The sequence below is a fragment of the Phyllostomus hastatus genome, unplaced genomic scaffold, assembly GCF_019186645.2.
Source record: "Phyllostomus hastatus isolate PE091 unplaced genomic scaffold, TTU_PhHast_1.1 phas_scaffold_1066, whole genome shotgun sequence".
Classification (NCBI taxonomy): domain Eukaryota; kingdom Metazoa; phylum Chordata; class Mammalia; order Chiroptera; family Phyllostomidae; genus Phyllostomus; species Phyllostomus hastatus.
This window is the reverse complement of record NW_025334004.1, coordinates 23,938,058-23,947,742: the sequence shown is the minus strand read 5'-3', so window position 1 is coordinate 23,947,742 and position 9,685 is coordinate 23,938,058.

Below are 9,685 nucleotides of genomic sequence, written 5' to 3'. Positions count from 1 at the left end.
ACTGAGCTATGCCAGCCAGGGCTTTGATTATTTTTTTAACAGAAAAGTGACATGACTTTCTGGTTGCTGCCATTACTCATTGTCTCCTGAGCTGTGGCGGGCGGTGTTCTCAGCACCGAGAGCCTAGGACAGAGTCCCTTTCCGTTTGGAACGTTGTGAAAACACCTGAGAATGAGAGTCCGTGAAACCATGAGTTTTGAAGGTAGCACCTTTAGGTACTTTACTTCACAGGTATTTTAATGTGTGTTGATGTGTAAGCTGTAAAACAGAATCGAAGTTTAAATATTTATCTGAGAAGTAAACTTTGCACTAGGTGGCACTGTTGGGTAACATGCTATTTAAGTTGAACTTGACTAGCTCTTGGTTTTCTTGTTCTTTGCTGTATTCCAGTAATTTTTCCACAAATATAAAATCTATTAAGTATTTTTATGATTATTAAGGTAATCTATTCTCTTGATAAAAATACTGAAAAATACAGAAAAATAGAAAAAGAAAAATCATCTACAATTTTATATTTAGATAGCTTACAAAAGTTTTTTCTCTGTGGTCTAGGGAGCTCTGAATAAGGCATAAATTTTGGAGTCAAACAAACCTGGGTTCAAAATCCCCACCACTTATTTGGTGCAGCTCAGGGCAAAAATCTCAATCTCCTTGAGTTTTAATGTTCATTTTTTTTAATGTTTAAAAACATCTTCTCTTCTCACCTCCACTGCACTCCTCTGCCCGCTTGAATTTGGCATCTGTCCCCATTGTCCAGAAACGGCTCTCGTTAAGGTCACGAATGCCCTGTACATTGTCATATTCACGGCACCTGGTCCTGTCTTCTTCTCCTGCTGCCTCTCAGTGGCAGTGTTGTCCTGCGCCCGATGGTCGTGGTGCTTGATAGCTGTCGTGTGCATCTTCTTCCAACTCCAGGTTCAGTGAAGACGTGTTGGTAACTTGAAATTAGCCAAGCTGAGAGTACTTATACCACGGAAATCAGCAAATGCTACAAGTCAGCCTCTTCCCCACCACGGCCATTTGTCAAACATTTACTCACACAGTGTTGGGAATGGGTGTCCATTTTTTCCTTTACAGAACTCTTTTTCTTAAAAAAAAAAAACTCTCTTCTGGTTGTTCTCCCATCTTCTCTTCCATAGGCTCTTCCTCCACACTGCTACATGTTAGCCCTCCTCAGGGGTCAACCCTGGGCCATTTCTTCTTCCTTTTGTATACTAGCTTCAAAAACAACATCACTAATTTCCATGTATTTAAATATGACCACTATGCCGATGGATCTGAGATTTGTATCTGCAGCCAGATCTCCCCTCTAAGATCCAAACTCAAAGGTCAAACCAATTATTTCAACTTGTACTGGATGTCTCTCACAGACGTTTCAAACGGAAACAAAGTTGCGGGTTTCACCCTACAAACTTTTCCCTCTCTTCCCTTCTCCAGCCCGACATCCTCCAGCCAAAAACCTAAGCATCGCCGATGGTTCTTTCCTGTCCTTCACCTTCACGCCCAATCCAGCAACAAATCCTGTCAACTAGCCCTTCAAAATACGTTTGGACTCTTATTTTTATTTTCCGTTTCTATCGCCATCACCGCTGGGGCTAACATGATCTCTCAGCTCGATTACTGCAACAGCCTCCAAACGGATCTGTGGACCTCGGGTCTCCCTCCCCTCCTACCCATCTCCATGTAGTGGCTGAGAAGTGATCATAGACTGTAAATCTGGTCACATCATTTGCCTGCTTCAAATCTTAAATGGCCTCTCATTACCTTTAATTTGATAAAATTTCAGGGTTTGATCTGGTTCCTGCTTATCTGTCCAGCTTGAAGTGTGTGTGTGATCATCCAAGTTCATTTATGTTCTGCTCAAGCCCACGTGGTAGCGATCTAGTCCATGAACACTCCCTCCAAGCCCAGGCTCCCTCCTCCCCACCCCCACATAGAGCTTTTGTGTATGCACCCCGTCCGAAGAGATCTTTTCCTTGCTCTTTTCGAGGTTAGCTCCTTCTCTTCCTTTCATGATCAAATCAATTAAAATCTACCTTTTCATTATTCTTGATTCACACACTGGCACTCAATCCACTGAGCCACACCAGCCAGGGCTCATCCTTTTCATTATTCTTTATCTCAGCCCCTTGTTTATTCCCTGGCTGAATGAATGAATGAATCTATAAATAAGGATTTATTTTATAGGAATAAATAGTGATCAAAGTATTACACAGTTCTTAGCAGAAGGTCTGATACAGCAGGTTTGTTAAATAACTGGCAAATTGGGGGTGGGGACAACTAAGTGAAATGAATGTTTAGCATTCTAGAGTTCTTGAATAAAGACTGGTGTGCTGACGGTGGCAGTAGCAAAAGTCAGGACACTCTCACTGGCTACTTTCGCAGAGGGGTAGCTTTACCTGAGCAGAACACCCAGAATACTTATGCTCCGACTCACTAAGTCTGTGCTAGTAAGACAAAGAGCAAGAATACTGGTAGGAATTGAAATACTTATGGGAACCAAAACAGGACGAGAGAGAAAAGCAGCAGCAAAACTATTAGGCCATGAACGCTTTTGTTTCTCCCTGAACAAACACGTGTTTTAAGAGCCTATTTGGGTTTTGACAATTCAGTAAGTTAGACCGTGATGCTAATAATGCTCTGGTTATAGAGACTTAGTCACTTAGTTTGCTATCAGAGAACTCTGCAATTTTCATCTAATGTTAGAAAGGCAGCTTGTTGCCCTGGCTGGTGTGGCTCAGTGGATTGAGCACCAGCCTGTGAACTAAAGGACCACTGATCTGATTCCCAGTCAGGGTGCTTACCTGGGTTGCAGGCCAGGTCCCCAGTAGAGCCAGGGGTGCTCAAGAGGCAGCCACACATTGATATTTCTCTCCCTCTCTTTCTCCCTCCTTTCCCTCTCTCTAAAAATAAATAAGTACAATTTTTTTAAAAAATGCAGCTTGTTGCCCTGTTCAGTGTGGGCCAGTTGGTTGGAGCATCGTCCTGTGCACTGAAGGGTCGCACATTCGATCCTCCCTCGGGGTGTGTATGGGAGGCAGCCAGTTGATGTTTCTCTATCACATTGATGTTTTCCTCTCCCTCTCTCTGCCCCTTCTCCCCCTCTCTCTAAAATCAATGAGCGTGTCCTCGAGTGAGGATAAAAAAATGCAGCTTGTTCATCGTTAGAGCGCCCAGTGAAAGTGCAAGGATGGAGATGCATTTACTTCTTAAAAAAGCAAACAGCAAAGTGCCCAGAGAGTAACATCAACTTACTATGTATACTAGAGTGCCTTCAAGTAAGGTGAAATTTAAAATAACATTATAAATAATACACGCAAATAACATTTAAAATAGCAGTATGAATAACATGTAAAATAACGTAGTACTTGAATGAGATTTTAAAACTATGGAAGGAAAGCAATGTTTTCAAATACTTGTCGGTTGTGTCTCATGACAGGTGATTCTGGTGCCACTAACGGCCATTAGCCACTGACACTGTGGCTCTTCTGGAGTCACGAGAGGTGGGTGCACAAGGCACCCCCCCACCAGGCAATTGCGTACCGACTACTTCTCTTCTCACCACCTCTTCATCCTCATCCTCGGTGGCCTCTGGCTCTCCTCTTCCTTTAGGGATCAGAGCAGAATTTTGCTCACTCTACGCTCTCTTAACCGCGCACCCTGCCCTGTGCAATGTGACCTTTCCAGGTTCAGGGGACACCCACAGGCTTGGTCCGAGCACACAGGTCACCAAATACGGGAAAGTGAGACTCGAGAGGAGAAAGAAAGCTTTGACCCACTTCATCTTTTTTCCTACAGAAAGTTTCACTTCCTTCGGAGCCGCCACCTCTGTGTTTGGGGTTCGCATTGCTTACGCTCAAGGACCTTGTTTGTTGCACAACTTACATCAAAACTCGCCCCTCAGAAGGTGCCTATGAAGGTGAAATGAGATGACGCGTGTGAAGTGCGTGGCACCAGCATGAGTTGTGTGGTGTCAGCTAGTGCCACTGATTAAGGAAAGAACGAATCATTGACGATTCCACTGTAGTCCAAGAAGAATTGCTACTTGCTTCGCATTTTGGCACTTGTGAGCCCGCAGGAAATGCACCTGAAAAAAATCAGTGTCACGCAGCCCAGGAGGCGAGGCTTCTGTGGTCCTGCTGTGGTCCAGGTGCGTGTCCTGGAACCAAATGCAGCATGGCACGCTGGCACAGTCCGGCCAAAACTGGCACCGAACACTGCACCAAGGGCTGGAGACAAAAAGACCAACGAGGCCCCACTTCTGCTCTTAAGCAACCCATTTTGCTTGATGGGGGTGTGGTAGAGGGGAGAAACCGATCAGGAAGGAGGTCATTTCAACTCAAGGTGGTGCTCGGACTCTGTTACAGAGCCGCGAATGGAGTTGGAGGAGGAAGGAGAAGGGAGAAGGAGAGAAGCTTCCAGAAAGAGGAGAAGACTCCAAGAAGATGAGAAGGAGTCAGCTACGAAAATAAGGAAGGAATGAGCATTCCAGGCACATGAAACCATGATTTATTTGCAGGAAGTACAAGTAGTATTATTGAAATGTAGTATGTTTATGTTTTTGTGGATGTGTTCCGGTGATGAATGGGAGGGGGAAGGTAAAGAGTAACAAGTTTGGAAAGATGGTGACAGCCGAAGATGAATTATTAATGACGTGGTATTAGTATTTCTGTGGTGAGAGCAGAAGTACTGTAATGGAAAGAGGACTGAAGATAACCTACCTGGACTTATGAAGAAATCCTATGTAAGAAGAGGTCTCAGCTTCGACAAGTAGTCTTTTGACAAGTATTACAAGCCAGGTTCTGACCTCTACTTCTAGGTGGAGTCTGTAGTAGGTCCCGGCAGGTCAGTGCTTTTGCTGTAAAAACTAGGGATAAGGAGGATAGGTCACAAAATTCATAGTTTAAAAGACATCCAGGGGCTGTGGAAACAGTGAGTGCTGTACGAACTAAAACTCCAGAGAGGGAAGAAGAGGCCTTCTCGGGCGAGCTGACAATCTCTGACCATGTTTTTTCCCTGGAGGTAGTTGCTGGTTCTTATAAAAGTCAGGCCTGGCCTAGGAAGAGGCGCCATTCTAGGGAAAAGAGAAACAAGCGGAACTTCTGGTGGTCGTGTGCGGCTGGCTCGACAGATTGCAAACTAGTAGAGAACCAAACACGAAGAGCATCTGCTGATTCCCGGGCGATGCAGGACACCAGGGACGTGGCTCGGAGCTTCGAAAAGGCAGGGGAAATGTCCCAGCTGCACAGCCCTTGGAAGACAAGCTGCCCCGGGAGGAGTGGTCCTGCCGCAAACAGCCAGTGACTCCCCCAGGGCGTTCGCCAAATATTGAAACTGCAGGGGTCAGAGGACAAAAAGCTGAACTCGAAGGCTCTGAGAGGCAGGACGGACTCTGAAGCGAAGAAAAGACAGAGATCAGCAGGCTGTCACTGAAAAGCCAGGAGGGCCACGCCTGAGACCTGGGGACAAGTAGGAATCCTCATTTGGGTTGAGGTGACGACCTGCCTACTTGATGGAAGATTTCATCTGCAGCTTCTGGATTCTTCTGTGTGTGCTGTCTGGCCTGTCATCAAAATTCCAAAATGTATGAAGACACAGGAAACTGTGGCCAATAACCAAGAGGGAAAAACAGACCATACAAGCAGAGTCACAGATTGTTACATTCTAGAGTTAACCAAGAGGGACTTCATCAGAAAGTAAGAACCGTGTGCGTGAGCTTAACAGACAAGACACAGAGAAGGCCGAGTTCATGAATGTGAGGACAGGTCAACAGAAATTGTCCAAACTGAAACAGAAAAAATTAAGGAAGAAGAAGAACAGCGTGCAAGAGACAGATGGAACATGGTCTAAAAGCAATCTAACATATTTATAACTCGAGAGAGTGAGAATTCAGAATGGATCAGAAGAAACACATGACGATATTAACCCAACGATTTTCAAAAGACCACCAAGCTCCAAGCAGGGTGAAATAACAGAAAACCACACATTGATACATCCTAGCCAAACTGTCGAAAACTAAAGATAAAGGCAAACCTTAAAATAGACAGGAAGGAAGACATTCTACTTTTAAAGAACAACAGTAAGAGTAATTGCAGTCTTTTCAACAGAAGCTGTGGAAGAGGGGATGGGATAACACCTTTATTGCTGAAGGAAAAATGTTATAAAAGATGTTACTGATGACTTTGCCAGCACCGAACATGGACTTGTTGTCCACCTCCTCATCTCCACCACCGCTTAATGGGGTCCTTCAGGACACTCTTCGGCACGCGGGGTTGCTTGACCTCACACCACCTCGGTATTGCACAATGTGGGGCTTCACAGCTGTGTGGCTTACAGACCACCTGTGCCAGGTTAGGCAACCCGCAGCCTTATTCTCCCGTTTGAGAGGGTTTGACTCCGCAGCCACCTGCAGCATCGATGTAATCTTCTCATCTGCACTTGACATCGCTTTGACCCCATTAGCAGGAGCTCTCTGCCTGTCTATTAGAAATATTGCTTGTATTAGAAGCGCCTATTCTAATTTTTGTAGCTTAATATTGAGTCTTGGTGCTTAGGGACATTTCTTTACGCCACTGTAAACATCAGGACATCAGATTTGGGGTTTAGTCCCCGATTATGGACCGGGTCATTTTTCTTCATGTCATGTGGGAATCCCCTACACTCGCAGAGTGGAGATGGATGGAGCAGCTCGGTCCTGTATGCGGCAGCGCCAGCATCGGACCGCAGGCTCCTTTGGAGTGAGTGAGCGTATCTGAACAGTGGCTGAGAGGGTTTGTAAAATGCGTGTCTCCAATACTCCCATAGGTTCAGCATAAATGAAACGGAACAGCTAGAGTTCCTGCAGTTACTGTGCACATTCTGGCCCCTGTGGTGCTTGCAAGGGGCATCCGGTATTTATTGGATGCCTCGCCTCTCTCCTGGGAATACGGAGACACCAGCCAGCAGCATCTGAGTGGTCCGTGATGCTTAGAATGAGCCAGTTGCCACTCCCCATCCCTCAAATGTTCCATTAACATCAAGATCTTTTCCTCTCAGGTTGCTTGAATACCTGGTGTTTCTTGTTTGTTTTGTTTTGTTTTGAGGTCACAGGTTCCTGGGGTGGGTGCCTTTGGACAGCTAGTACTTTCTCTCTGTCTCCTGTGGGGAGGAGAATCTGTCCTTACCTCTGCCTTAACTCCCTTGTACTGATTTCCTCTAAAGAGCCTACCTCTGAAATATTTAACAGCCTTAGAATCTATATACGTACACATGAAATATTTAACACGTCCATTCTGCTCTACCAAACCCTCTCACTGGCCCTTGTTTCTAGATTAGACGCCTTTCAAGTGTCGCATTCTGGCCTGGCTCTGGGCTCGATTACTCATTCCTGTGTTGTGACTCTATCTCTCCATTTTCAGTCCAATTTTCCTCTCAATTTCCCCCAAGTTACTGCCAACTTCTACGTGACTTTTCCAACATGCTGCATGACCTGCCTCTAGCACCCCCCCGCTTCACACGAACAGTTTCACTGTGGTAAGGCTCCCACATAATAAGTAAAGCACTTACTATTTCCTGAAGGATAGAATAGAACCATTCAAAACAGAACTCCTAAGAAGCGAACGAGCAAACACAGCAGTGAGCTCCAGTCCAAACATGAGATCACGTAAATCTCTCAGCTATTGGCACAGTTAGGAGGTTGAGACGAACGGAACACAGGTCTCAAACAGGAGTGGTGGACAATTAGGTGGGTGTCTAAAAGCATTAGTTCAGAAGCTCCCTAAATGAAAAACAGGTCCCTAATGGGGACATAAAGGGATAGGAGCCACACAACATGCCCCCTGCCCCCTATTAACCGAGTAAAAGCTACCGTTTGTTCAATGGTCTATATTAAAAAGCTCTCTCGTATACATTATTGTACTATGCCTCCCAAAAGCCTTGTCAGGTAGATACTATTTTTATTATGTGCATTTTGAGCTCAGAAAAACAGTAATTTTATGAAGGATTTACCGTATGCTACAACATGTGATAATGCATCTAACATTCATTATATCATTGAATCCATAAAAGCTCCCAAAGAGGAAGCGGCTCCTTTTCAGATGAGGATACTTTGGGTTTATAGAGGCCGTGCCTAAGGATGCAGGAGTAGCACGTGAGAAAGCTAGGATTTAAACACACTAAGCTCTCAATCATAAAGTTTGGAAGTTAAATGACTTGTCCAAGGTCTCCCAGCGAGGAAGTTTGGAATTGAGCCCAGGGCTTATGGTGATGTATTGTTCACTTTTAAAAATGACCTTATTCACATAGCGTACAATCCATCTATTTAAAACATAATATTTAATGGCTTTTAGTATATTTGCAGAATTGTGAATCTGTGGTGTGGTCAGCTCAGGCTGCCACAACAAAGTACCACGGACTGGATTGCTTAAACTAGAAACATTATTATTTCACAGCTCTCGAGGCTGGAAGTGCAAGATCAAGTTACCATGGCGGGCTCCTGCCGAGAGTCCTCTTTTTGTCTGAGGACTCTTTGGGGGTGGTGTTCTCGCTGTGCCCTCACAGGTTAATGGGGAGAGAGACAGCGAGCGAGCGAGCCACCTCGTGTCTCTAGTTCCGTGATGAAGGCCCAGCACTAACAACTGCATCTAAATGAATTATCTCCCGAAGGCCCCATATCCAAACATCATTACACTGGGGAGTAAGACTTTACCATAAATTTTGGGGGACACAATTCAGTTCAAGGCACCTCTCTCCCCAGGTCAAAGGCACCACGGGGACTAACAGTGTCCTCTGGATGCTTGGCCTGGGTCAGGCCCTCACTGCAGTCAGCTGTGGCTGTAGCAGAGACTGCCATGTAACTGTTGTTGCGTGCCTTAAAGAGTTCCCTTGAAAACATGTGTTAAGTTTTACTAGGGGTGGGGGGTGAAGTGTACCTTTTTACTATGGCAGTATTTTAGCCTCCCTCTTAAGGTGTGACCCCAATGGGGTTTCCACTAAAGACCTTAACCAATGAATCTCCACTGTGATAAACCAATGAATCTCCACTGTGCCTAGCCACAACACAAATATCTCCCAGCTCTGTGTGATCCATACGTACTGGTCAGCTTTCAGCTTGTTGTTCCTTTTATCAACACTGTGGAGCTTCCTCCTCTTCATGTGCAGCCCAGTGCTCAGTAACGGCTCAGCACAGTCACTGTAGTCCTGGGGCTCTCTCTCTCCCCAGTCCCTGCCACCTCACAACTTGGTACTTTGCCCCACAACTTTCAGCCGCTTCAGATGCCCAGGCTGGTGATCTTTGTGTCCTAAATCTTTTTGCTGGTAGAAGGTCTGTCCTCAATGTTCATGAAAACACAGTGTCTGTGTAACACAGTAAAACGAGGTAGGCCTGTGGAGGCTAATCAGAATTCCATTGTCTTCTGGCTTTCATCATTCCCTTCAAGAAGTCCATTGTCATTTTGATGTTTCTTTCTATGTTGTATTATTTCTCTTTGACTGCTTTTTGGGTCTTTTTGTCTTTAGGGTTGTTCAATTTCAATACACTGTGTCCAGGTCTAGATTTCTTTTTATTCATCTCCTTTTTATTTCTTTAAAAAGGAAATATGCTATGTTTTCTTTTTCTATAGATTTATGTTTTTCTGTAAAAAAAATTCTCAGCTGTTATTTCTTCAGATGTCTGTCCTCTTTGTTTTACATTCTCTCTTGAGAATTC